The sequence below is a fragment of the Pezoporus flaviventris genome, unplaced genomic scaffold (assembly GCF_033815535.1).
Source record: "Pezoporus flaviventris isolate CSIRO_AGI_PZ_B2104156 unplaced genomic scaffold, CSIRO_AGI_Pfla_v1 ptg000031l, whole genome shotgun sequence".
Taxonomy (NCBI): domain Eukaryota; kingdom Metazoa; phylum Chordata; class Aves; order Psittaciformes; family Psittacidae; genus Pezoporus; species Pezoporus flaviventris.
The window spans coordinates 46,080,646-46,093,622 of NW_026892579.1; positions in this window are offsets into that span (position 1 = coordinate 46,080,646).

Genomic DNA, 12,977 nt, shown 5'->3' on the forward strand with positions numbered 1-12,977 from the left:
TGGCCTCCGTGTAATGAAGAGCTGGGTAGCAGGAGCCTCTGCGTCTGCGGCAGGCGGCGGAGCAGCAAGAACAGCAACGTTGCACTTGGGGGTGCAGAAGAGGATGAGGAAGGGATTAGCTCTCATCCCAAGGGAGTTGTTCCATGGTGCAGCCTTAGGCAGCCAGTGTGCAGCCCTCTGCTTACCCAGAGCCCTGTGGGACAGTCCAATTCACTAAGGCAGCAGAAAAACTCATTTTGAGGGCAGGTGAATGAGATCAATCAGCTTTGCTTGTGGGGGGCTGGTGTGAGGGAGAGACAGGATCCTGTGGCTGGAAGTGAGATGGGGAAAGGGAACAAGCTCTCCCCTCCCCAGCAGCGGGCTTCTGGTCCCTGTGCCCCCTGCTCCAATTGCTATACCCCAAGCGCCCACGATCGATCACCACCAGAGCCACCCAGTGAACAGCACAGGGGAGACCTCTTTGGGGCTGCAGCTATTGCCCTGCAGCAGCCTCTCCCTGCCCCAGGACAGGGGATTCTCCCGCGGGTTGTTGCTTTTTTGCTTGAAGCAGTAATGGTTAGAACGGAAGGCAGCTCATTGGGCTTAAATCAGCACGAGTCCTTATGATGTCAGGGAAATGAATGAAAACTGCATTATTCATGGCTGCATTTGAAACATAGCCATTCCCCTGCCATGCCAGAAATCCACATGAAATGCTTTCATGCTGGGGCCGGATACCCCCAGAGGTACTTTTGTAGAGCACTTTAAAACCCGGGTTTTTGCCTTGACTTGAGATCAAAGCCGTTTGGGAAGCAGGAGCCACCTCCTGGAGCATGCAGGACCTTGCCGATCCAAGCTCATGGCTTGCTGGAACCCCACAGGGTAAAACTCCAGACTCCAGTTTGTAACTGAGCACAAACTGAATCTGGCTTTTTCATTCCAGTCTCCAAGGTGAGTGCAAACAGATAAAAACATGGGATAATAGAAAAGTATAAAGCAGAAAGTTAGCATTTATTTATGATGGGTTGGTCCATAACACAGAGAAGCTGCAGCTGTGAATGAGGACCTGTGTTTTGCTAGGTGCAAAAAGCACAGGGGCAGATGCAGAAGCCCCCTCAAAAGTGAATCCTTTTGCCAGAGACCATCTCAGCATGACTGTACCATACAGTGCTGGAGCTGTGCAGAAGCAGCATGTTGTGTTTTCAGTGGATGCAGTTTACATCCTGGAGCCCCAATTACAATGCAATTTAATGTGCTTTGGGTCACACATGCAAAGTGTGACCCATGGGAATGCTTTGTGGGACAGTGTTTCCTCCAGAAGCATTTTCTTGTAAGAGATAATAAGGGACTGGCAAACAAACTCAGTTTTCCCTTTCCAGCATTCCCTAAGGTAGGACAGCAGGCGAGCACATTTCTCTTTGAACAGATGAAAAACAGAGGTCTCAGTTCACCAGCTTGGCTTGCCCACAGAGATGTATGTCCCTCCCCTTCCTGTTGGGAATATCTGGATCCACGCTCATGACGCGTCAGCAGCCACAGAGATGTCCTGTGCTGGTACAGCTTCAAGCATAAATGGAGGTATGTAACTTGTATCATAAAGCTTACAAAGCAAAGAATACATGTACAGACAATATACCTGCTTTCTTTTGTAACAGGACGTAGAAAAGAAAGTGCAGAAAGGGCAAAAACTTGGGCTGTCTGCTCTGGAGATGTCCTGGGCAGAGGTGGCGAGCCAGCCACAAAAGGCATTAGCTATAGCAAGCTCATTTGCTAAAAGCACTTTGCATATTAGCAGGTTACTTCAAGCTGGTAATGATGTTGCTTCTTTGTTACTACCCTGGGCAGTGAATTCTCCAGGGTTATGGTGCACACTATCTGTTTTTTCTCAAGCCACTGCCCTGTGATCTGTGTTGCCCCCAGGATGCTGAGCATCCTTTCTGTGTGACGATCCGCACCATCCAGGACACTATCCCAGCATCTTGTGTAATAGCTTTGACTTTGGCCTGGGTTCTGTCTTGAGGTTTATTGAAAAAAACCAGGGGATTTTGCCTCACAGTGAATGCATGTGCCAAAGAAACAGTCAGGAGAAGAAGGGAGAAATGAGAACAGAGCACGGGATGAACCTGGATGGCTTTTTGGAGTCACTGAAAGAGACAGACCAACAGATGGAAGAGCCAGGAGTTTGTTGGAGCAGGGGCAGCTCCACAGCCTGCAATGTCATTGGCTGGGGAGGGCTCAGTTTTGGATCTGCCAAATAGGAGAAAAAGCATTTGGTAGAAACCAAGGTGAAGGAGTGGAAGAAAGGGGTAAGATTGACTCTGTGTACAAATGGCGTGTAGCCTTTTGCACCTTTGTATTATGAACCAAAGAAAAGGGTAGATGAACTTAAAGTCCCTTCCAACCCAAACCATTCTACTGTCCCATGATTTTCCCACCCAGTAGTGCAGTAGTTAGTGTGATTTCTCATGTTGTCCCCGCTGTCCTGTCTATTTTCCCCTGCACAGTCACACACTGCGTTATCCCTGTTGGGGGTGTAGGGCAGGAAAAGTTGCAACCACTGGTAACACAAGAAAATCAAACCTGATATAAAACCTGTTTCATTTTAATAACAAAGCCTCCTCTCTGCTGCAGCAGTGCCATTTTGGGGGCAGACATGGCCAAATGACCCCTCATGTAAGTGAGCTTCTCCGAAGGCCAGTGCAGCTCCCTCTGAGGGACACACAGACCTCTCAACTTCTCCCCCCAGCTGAGTTTCAGCCCCTGGTCCCATTCCAGACTTTAGTCTATGAAAACGTAGCCAGATCTAGCTCCTTGCCTCTCACTGGCTGGGTGAGTTAGGGGGAGCTTTCCACCAGTCCGGTGCATTGCCAGAGCTGATGGAGAGAAAATGAGATCCAGATGTACCCTCCAGCATGAGGCTTTTCTTCCAGAAGGAATTTTCACAGATCTTTCCTCAGATTTTGCTGTTGGGGCGTCTCTCATAATGTATGGACACCTGGATTCCCTCCAGCTTCCAGATATCAGCTTCCATGGGGAGAAGGTATGGCCAAAATACTGGCTGCTCCCCTCCATCTCTGCAGCCATCCTCTGTACCCTGCAGGGACCACAGGGAACCTCTCAGGCACCTGAGCTGCCCCACACCCCCCACCAGCTCCTCACCCAACTTCAGAAAGCCAACTATATCCTGGACTGCATCAAAAGCAGCATGATCAACAGGTCGAGGGAGGTGATTCCCTTTACTCCACTGTGGTGAGACCCCACCAGAAGTACTGCATTCAGCTCTGGGGTCCTCAGTACAGCAAAGACATGGATCTGTTCAAGCAGGTCCATGAGAGGGCCACAGAGATGGCTGGAGCACCTCTGCTAAGAATACAGGCTGAGAGAGCTGGACTTGTTCAGCCTGAAGAAGAGAAGGCTCTGGGGAGACCTCAGAGCAGCTTCCAGGGCCAACAAGAAAGCTGGAGAGGGGCTTTTTATAAGGGCCTGTAGTTACAGGACAAGTGGGAATGGCTTTAAAATGACAGAAGGGAGATTGAGATGAGATCTTAGGCAGAAGACCTCACCCTGTGAGGGTGGTGAGGCACTGGCACAGGTTGCCCAGAGAAGCTGTGGCTGCCCATCCCTGGCAGTGTTCAAGGCCAGGTTGGACGGGGCTTTGAGCAACCTGGTGTAGTGGAAGGTGTCCCTGCCCATGGCAGGGGAGCTGGAACTGAGTGACCCTAAAGGCCCAAAGCATCCTGTGATTCTATGATCCTGTGATTCTTCCCTGGGAGTCTCCAGCACACAGCCTGCCCTCTCTGAAGACAACAGAGCATTGAAGTTCTGTTGTACTGACATGAGATGATGTTTCAAAGCACACAGAGAGTGGAGAGTGGAGCCAAGAACTAAGCCTGGGCTCCTTATAGCCTCCGTGCCCTGCACCAGAAATGATGATGAAACATTTATTGATTGCAATGAAGTATTGCTGCACTGAGAGAGCTCAGGCAGGAGTCCATGTGGCTCAGTGTTTCCAGTCCTTTTCCTCAATATTTTTCCAACTGTCAACATGTATTTTCCCTTTCTCCCAGGCAGACATTTGGCAGCAGAGTTAAATGAACCTCAAGGGTTGTTGTAACTTACGCCCATCTTTGGGAGCCTGGTGACGCATGAGACAGCTCTGTCTTTACAAACTCCTAAAAGCACATAGGACTACTGCCTCCTGCTTTTCCATTGAGACTTCCTGACATCTTCTATCAGGATCCCTGTCTGGGTTGCAGGAAACCTAATACCAGCACTGCATCGTCTTGTCTGTTTATTTGGTGAATTCAGATTTTCATACCTCAGTGCAACAGAGTGACACTGGGATGAAGAAAACCAAAAGCTTGAGCCGCCTCCATTGTATTTCACAGCACCATCATCTGCTGGCAATTTATTGCTAATGCAGCATATACCATATTCACAGCAGGTCACTGGAAATATACCCAGACCCATTCATTGTTTTTAATAGCAAAGCAGTGCTTTAGTGCAACATTAATTTAAATTTGCCTCACTGCCAAAAACTGGTGGAAAGGGAGCCTTCTGAAAGATGCATTTTTATTAGCTCTCTCTTCCACATTTGGCTGCTGATAAATATTTATTTAGACATACCTTGCCAAAAGCTTTAAATACAGCCACATTTCACCTCCTTCCAGAGGCAAGTGGTAGCAAACAGTCAGCAGCAACAGGAAGAGCCTGCAGGCAGACCCAAAATCGTCTTCCCACGATGGCTGAATGTGACTGAAGCTTCACCACATGGACATGCAGGTCAGAGGCAGGGTGGGGGAAGGAACCCCAGTAACCTGGTGGGAACATGAGCTGTGGCTTTCTGACTGAACTCTCTTTCAGATGCTTTTCCTGGACGAGGGACTCTGCTCCGTGTGCACGTGTGTTTGGGGGTCTAGTGAATGGGAAGCTGAACTGGGTGGTAACTAAGATAAGAGGTCTTGGAAGCCAGGTATCAAAGCAACCTGGCTAGAGGCACCAGAGGTTCTGTGCATTTGCTACTGGAGGGACTAAAGGGCCCTGGCCAGCTGCTAGGGAGATCTGGAAGTCACCTGAGAGATCTCTGTGTATGTGTTTGTGCAAGAGCCATCTGGAGATGAGAGGACCCAGGGGCCAGCTAATGTATAGACCAAGTGTTTCAGGCCATGGCATATATCCATGTTGCATATATGTCTGTGTAAGTATATATATCTTCTGTTAATGGGCTAGGCACATCCACCTAGCTTGGTTCAGACACACCTGAGCTGACAAAAGGTGCTCCCAGAGACATTGAACTGCTCAGAAACCAGTTCTTGGTGTGATTCATGAATTGGATGTTCCTCTACTAGTCTACTAGAGTACAAGACTACTCTACTTGTCCCTCAGCCCATACAATGTACTGAGACAAGTCCCCCCCAAAAGCAGTCTCACCCTGACAGAGGAGGTAACTGGCATAAAGCATGTTTGGGAACATGAGCAGATTGAGAAATGTGAATACAACAACAGTGTGGAGGTACTTTCAATGATGGACAAGTCTGCTAGCAAAGATTAAGCTGAACAAAGAGGCTCTCAAGGCCTTAGCAACACCTCAGTTTAGTTTTGGCAAATAAAGTTGCAGTCCTTCTGCCTTTTCATATGCTACTCTGAGCTGCTGTGGAGGAATACCATGATCCAGCCCTGTATTTCCAACAAAACATAACAACAAATTACAGGCTCTCGTATCAGCTTGTCATTCTCTGAGCGATTGCAGAGATATACTCTAAGCTGATGAATTATTTAAAACAGATGCAGTGCATTTCAGAAAACGAATCTGATTAAGTGGTGAGATATTATGAAGAAAACTGAGACAAAAGCCTAAGAGAATCCATTTTCATAAAATATGGCATGTTTCCTGTCTGATGTTAATTTTGAGTAAACAGACAAATTAGTAGGTAGATAGATAGATTGTCCACTAGGAAGACATATTTACACAGGAAGCTAATATAAAGTGAGAATGTTCCTGCTAAGCAAGACATATTACCTTCTCTCCACTCCATCTGTGAAACAGGCAATGAAAGGAAAATAACACATGGAGCTTTTTTTAGTTTCAAATTCCTGTTCTTCCCAAAGCCCTGTACTGTGTGCTGTGCAGGTCTGTGTTTGCTAAAGGACTACTGATATTTCACGTTGCAAATGCTACTGAAACTTACAGGTTCTGTCTGAATTTCTACAAAGCATGTTGTAGATTGTCATGGTTTTAATGGCTTATCATAATATATAAAGATTTACAGGGAGAAGTCCTTTTATAGTGCTTTATTAGATGGGATCTGGAAGAGGTGTTTGAAGACACGAGCGTCCAGAAGCTTGTCTATTGTTTTTCCCAACAAAATCAGCTTGTCTACAAGCCTTGTCTTGACAACATTCTTAGGCATGCAGGCTACTGCAACACTATTGCATGAAATACATGATCTATCTTTGCAATGAAAGTGGAAAATTGCTCTCACATATTGCCTTATTATTGTTATGTACTAATTTTCTTTCTATTTCTACTGAAAGACATCATTTACTTGCATATTTGTTTCACTGAAATGGCAAAGAAGCTCTTATTTAATTGAAATGCATATCATCATATTCACCTAATAGAGTATAAATTCCCCTGCTGCTTCAATTGGACATCTGTCTTAAACTGTTGTGGCAGGTAGTAAACAGTGTATTTCATCTCAGGAATGGCCCTGTTGAATCATACATGAATATTTAGCTAATTTCCATCCTCTCTTCCATAGCACTTATTTCCTTTGCTTTTTCTTTTCCTTAATAAAAAGTCATATTTAATATTTAAATTCACAAAAGTAAAAAAAAAGTTAATAAAAAAAATTCTATTTTCCTTTCCCTTTACCTTCCTCTCTCCCTCTCCTTCTCCTTTTTCTCCTCTCCTCTCCCCTCCACTGCTCTCACCTCCAACACTGCATTAGAGGATAGTACTTTGGCTGAAGTCTAGCCTTGATATTGGCTGCTGGCAGTGTACTTCTGTATAGATTTATCACTATTGATTTGTGTTCCAGGTTTAAGATACAGGCATGTAGCACTTGCTCAGCGTCAGTCTCATACAGACTTTCTAGCTCTCCCACAGCAGATACCTGAGCTCCTCTCATGCGTGAGTACAACCAACATGCCAGCAGGCCTGAGGCAGGAAGCCCAACGTCAGCTAGAGATACATCTGTGCTGTAGACTGCAGGGGCTCCTGCAGACACAATCTTACATGAGAAGGATGAACTAGCACCCACCAAGCTCTGTGCTGCTATGGGGAGATTGCTTCCTTTCAGCTGCTCTGCAGTGCAGATGTGCACACCTCTTATGTACAGTCATACAGACTGCAGTTTGTGATGGAATACAGAAGCAACACCAAATACATGTGTCTTAGGCTAATATCCTGACTACTGGGCTGTATCCCCTTCTTTCTGAATCACGGGCCAGTGCTAAAATACAAAAAAAAGAAACTATCCAGTCTGTGGATTTCTTCTGGATGCCAGATATCCTGAAATACAGACCACTGTCCAATGGATTTCTTGAACAGCCACATAGAAACTTGCTCTTGCAAAAGTGTTCCAAGACAGATAAAGAAGAGCATTTTGATTTTTTGACAAAAGTGGCAAAAAAGAGAATTCATACATCTTTAGCAAAAGGCTGATGAAAAACCTCCAATGTATTTCTCTTTTCTAGTTCCAGAGGAGTATACAGTGGAGATTGCCAACATTTTATTTCACATAAAATCAATAAAAAGGCTAATGTTAAGAAATAGAAACAAAGATCAATGTAATAAAAGTTTAATTCAGAGTTATGTACAGTGAGCATCCTAGGAGAAGGACAACTCTAACTTCAAACCCGGGCAGATGGAGCTCGTATAGCCCTGTAAGGCCATCCACCTAAGAGAAGGACACTCTAATCGAACCTACGACCTGAGCACTTTGCTGTCACCGTCCAAGCTCGCTAGGCCCTGGCAGATAAACCTCAGGTGTAAAGGGTGGGGCCAGTTCTGCGCACGCTGTGCCTCACCTAAAAAATCCACTGTGCAGGCCCGAAGGGTTTACCCACACTTGCAAAGCCCTGTAGTGACAGGCAAGGGGTGAAACAGCAGGTAATAAAGTGCACTGGGAGTCGCAGACCCAACCCTGCATGCAGGTGGTTCAGGACATTGGTTGCTCGAGACTGACCCAGGAGATGACAGTCTTGTGCAGCAACATCCCAAATGAACAAGCAGCCTTTTCTCAAGGAGAGCACTGCTTGCTCCATATGGAGAGAGGCCTAGAAAAGGTGGCCTAACCAAAGCTCATCTCCCCCTCCACCTGGTTGGCTATCCGCAGCCAATGGGCATCTTCTGTTGCAGTCGATTAAAGACAAAGAGACAAAGGCATACACCTGCCTCCAAGGTGTGTCCAGATTGACACTCGCATGTTGGAACATCAGAACCATGCTTGATACAGCGAACAGCGGGTGTTCTGCACTAATTGCCCACCAATTGTCACGACTTAACATCGATATTGCTGCTGTCAGTGAAGTTCGCCTTCATGATGAAGGTAGACTTAAAGAACATGGTGCTGGCTGTACACTCTACTGGTCAGGCAAATCCAAAACTGAAAGTCATCTTTCTGGAGTTGGCTTCATGTTTAAAAACTCCATCGTCTCTAAACTTGAAAATTTGCCAATAGGTCATTCCGATTGTATTACCTCCTTACGTCTTCCACTACACAATAAGCAACATGTTGTTCTTTTCAGCATATATGCAACAACTCTGCAAGCTGCAGAAAAAGAAAAATTCTACTCCGACCTGCGTCACCTCACTCAAAAAGTTCCTATAGAAGATAAGATCATAATCCTTGGTGACTTCAACGCCCGAATAGGTAAGAACTTTGAAGCCTGGAAAAGAGTACTAGGCAAGCACGATGTTGGCAGCTGCAATGATAACGGTCGCCTCTTACTAGAGTTTTGTGCAGAGCAGCAGCTTACCATCACCTACAATATTTTCCAGCAGAAAGACAGCCGGAAGACAACCTGGATGCATCCTTGATCTAAACATTGGCACCTTACTGATTATGTCTTAGTGTGCCAGAGAAATATTTTTGGTGTCTGTCACACCCGAGTGATGCCTAGTGCAGAATGTCAAACAGACCACCGCCTTGTGCGTTGCAAACTTAACTTCCACTTCAAGCCTAAACCTAACAGGGGCGGCATTCCAAGGAGGAGGCTCAATGTTAATAATCTCCAAATAACTCCAGTGAGGGACAGCTTTCAGGCTAACATTCAAACTAGGCTTGAAGACCAACTTACAGATTCTTCTCCTGAAGTGCTTTGGCAACGTATTAAAAATAGCATCCTGCAGTCCTCTGTAGAATCCATTGGATTCTCCTTAAAGAAAAACAAAGACTGGTTTGACAATAGCAACCAGGAGGTCCAGGAATTGCTGACAAAGAAGAGATCTGCTCATCAAGCACACCTCACTGAGCCACTTTGCCATGTAAGAATGGAGCAGCCTTTTGTCTTGCATGTAGCAAACTCCAACAGAAACTTCAAGTCATCCAGGACAAGTGGTGGCTCAACCAAGCAGAAAAGACTCAATTATGTGCAGATCTGGGTGACCACAGAGGATTCTATGAGGCTCTGAGAGCAGCATATGGACCCACATTTCAGGTTCAAAGCCCCTTACTTAGTGCAGATGGCCAAAGGCTTCTTACAGGTAAAATCTCCATCCTGAATCGTTGGTCTGAACATTTTCAAACACTCTTTAGTGCTAACCGTGTAGTCCAAGGCTAAGGAATCCAGGACATTTTACAACATCCTGTGAAAAACGAATTGGATATAGCCCCTGCCGTGGGAGAGACTCTTAAGGCTATACAGCAGGTGAAAACTGGCAAGGCAGCTGGGGTCGATGGAATCCCACCCGAAATCTGGAAGCACGGAGGCCAAGCACTTCATGCTAAATTTCACGAGCTAGTTGTGCGCTGTTGGGAGCAAGGTAAATTACCATCAGATTTTTGTGATGCAATCATCATCACTGTATAAAAAAAAAAAAGGTGTAAAGTCAGACTTCTCAAGCTACCGAGGTATAACTGTTCTCCATTGCTGGAAAAATTCTTGCAAGAATACTATTGAACAGATCAGTACCCGCTATCGCAGAAGAACTTCTACCTGAAAATCAGTGTGGTTTCAGAGCTAGTAGAAGTACCTCAGACATGGTATTTGTTCTCAGACAACAGCAAGAAAAGCGTAGAGAACAGAATAAGGGGCTCTATGTAACTTTCGTTGACCTCACTGTGAGTAGAAAAGGCCTGTGGCTAATCTTGGAACGATTAGGTTGTCCCCTCAAGTTCCTCAAAATGATTATTCTGTCACACGAGGATCAGCAAGGCCAAGTCAGATATGGCGATGCACTCTCTGAGCCCTTCCTAATAACCAGTGGTGTGAAACAAGGTTGCGTTCCTGTACCAACTTTATTCACTATCTTCTTCAGCATGATGCTCCAAAGGGCTATGGTAGACCTCGACAAACAAAACGGCATTTATATTCGATATCGTACTGATGGGAGCCTATTCAATCTAAGGCGACTGAAGGCCCACACTAAGACCCTAGATCATCTTGTCAGTGAACTGATTTTTGCTGATGATGCCGCCCTTGTTGCCCACACAGAAGCAGCTCTGCAGCGTTTAACACCTTGCTTTGCAGAGGCGGCTGAGCTTTTTGGGCTGGAAGTCAGCTTGAAGAAGACAGTAGTTCTCTACCAACCTGCACCACAAGAAGATTATCATCATGCCCACATTACCACTGGCGAGTCAGAGCTTAAGTCAGTTCAGCAGTTCAGCTATCTGGGAAGCATTATTTCCTCGGATGCCACGGTAGAGCCTTCGGAAAATTCCATAGAAGAGTCTGGTGCAATAAGCACCTGAAGAAAAGTACAAAGATTAGTGTCTATAGATCCACTGTACTGTCTACTCTTTTATATGGGTCTGAATCATGGGTTATCTACCACCACCACCTGTGACTCCACGAACGCTTTCATCAGCGCTGCCTCCATACAATTCTAAACATCCATTGGACTGACTGTGTGTCAAATGTTACTGTCCTCAAACAGGCAGGGGTCACCAGTGTTAAAGCCATATTGCTGAAATTGCAGCTGCGCTGGGCAGGGCACGTCTCTAGGATGAAGGATCATCGCCTCCCTAAGATCTTGTTTTACGGTGAGCTTGCCACCAGTTGCCGAAAGTGCTCCAAAGAAGAGATATAAGGACACCCTGAAACAATGCCTTAGCCTTGGCCATATTGACTACCATTGGTCCACCTTGGCCTCGAATCGGGAGACTTGGCCTCCAATCTGGAGACTTGGAGACACACCATACACACAGAACTAGTCTTGAGGAGAAAAGACAGCGCAGAAAGAATCACACCCTGGCTATACCACCCAAGGAGACCTTTTGCTGTGCTGTTTGCAGGCGGATTTGCCTATCTCACATTGGCCTTTTTAGCCATCAGCGCGCTTGTAGTAAGTGTGGGTAAAGCCCTTCCCAAATCTTTGTTCGCGAAGTTAGGCCATGATGACTGACTGGGAATGAAAACAGTTACCCTTACCTTGAACACAGCACCCTTCTGGAGGAAAATACTTGTTTATTTAGATTGAAAACAGACAGCAGTCCATACGCTGACCAGTGTCCTAGTGAAGAACAGGCAGCGTGAGCTCAGGTTCACCCTCAGCTTCACCAAAGTGGTCTGAACTTTCCAAGCAGTGGGTGCAGGAAGTGCTCAACATCTCTGCAAAACTGCCCCTCTCCAGTTCAATACCCCACATCAGAGGCACCTGGGACACCTGTGTGCTTTACCTTATCTGCCGTCTAATCCTCCCCACCCACACGTACACACATAAAATGGAAATAACAATTTAAACCTACCTACATAAATACAGGTCTTTGAAATGAACTGATGTATGTTACTACCCAAATGTCCTGGGTTCAGCAGTAGCAGTCATTTTTCTCCTTCTTGGTAGCTGGTGCAGTGCTGTGTTTTGACTTTCAGCCTGGGAACACAGCTGATAACACTGATGTTTTGGTCTGGCCAAGGACTTTGTGAGCCTCATGCTCTGCCAGGGAGGAAGGGAAGCTGGGAGGAAGCAGAGACAGGACACCTGACCCAAACTGACCAAAGAGCTATTCCATACCACAGCACGTCATGCTCAGGATGTAACTGGGAGTTACCCTGAAGGGCTGGTAGACTGCGGGGTTGGAGGAGGTATCGGTCGGTGCTTGGTCGGGCTGGGGGGGGGGGGGGAGTTATCAGTAGGCTGGTGGTGAGGTGTTGTATTCTCTTCCCTTGTTATTTCCTTTATCATTATTATTATTGGTGGTAGCAGTAGTGCTACCAAGTGCCAATTGTGACCACAACAGTGCACCAGCGGCAATATCGCACCAACCAAGGAGAAAAATGACTGCTACTGCTGAACCCAGGACACCAAATCAGGAGAGCTGTTATGCACAGCACACACTCACATCCAAGCTGCATGGGAAGAAGTATTTTAAAGTTTGGGTACAATATCAGGTTGCACCAAGGGGATTATTATAGACAGAGGAGAGAGAAAATTGAGGTTAAGAATGGTCCAGGAGGCAAAAGGGAAAGGGCACAGAAATCAAGAAAAGGAAAGCTCCAAGAAGTAGGTGGTTCACAGTTATTTAAGGCAGTAGTTCCAAGTTTCTCAGTTTTGAAAATGTAAATAACACCTACTTATCACCAAGAGGTGGGTTAGTTTTCAATTCATGTTGAAAAGTGCTCAGAGATTCTTGAAAGGAAGGTACTTTTGGAAATGTGTGTAAAATACTGTCCTTCAAGCATCTGTTATGCCACAGTGTGTGATTGTGGACTTCAAAATTGCTACTAAAAAGTGATGTAGAAGGAAAACACCAACACATCCAATAATGAATACTTGGCCAACCCTGGTATTTCAACCCATGATACCATCAATAGACAAATACTGGTGGGAAGAA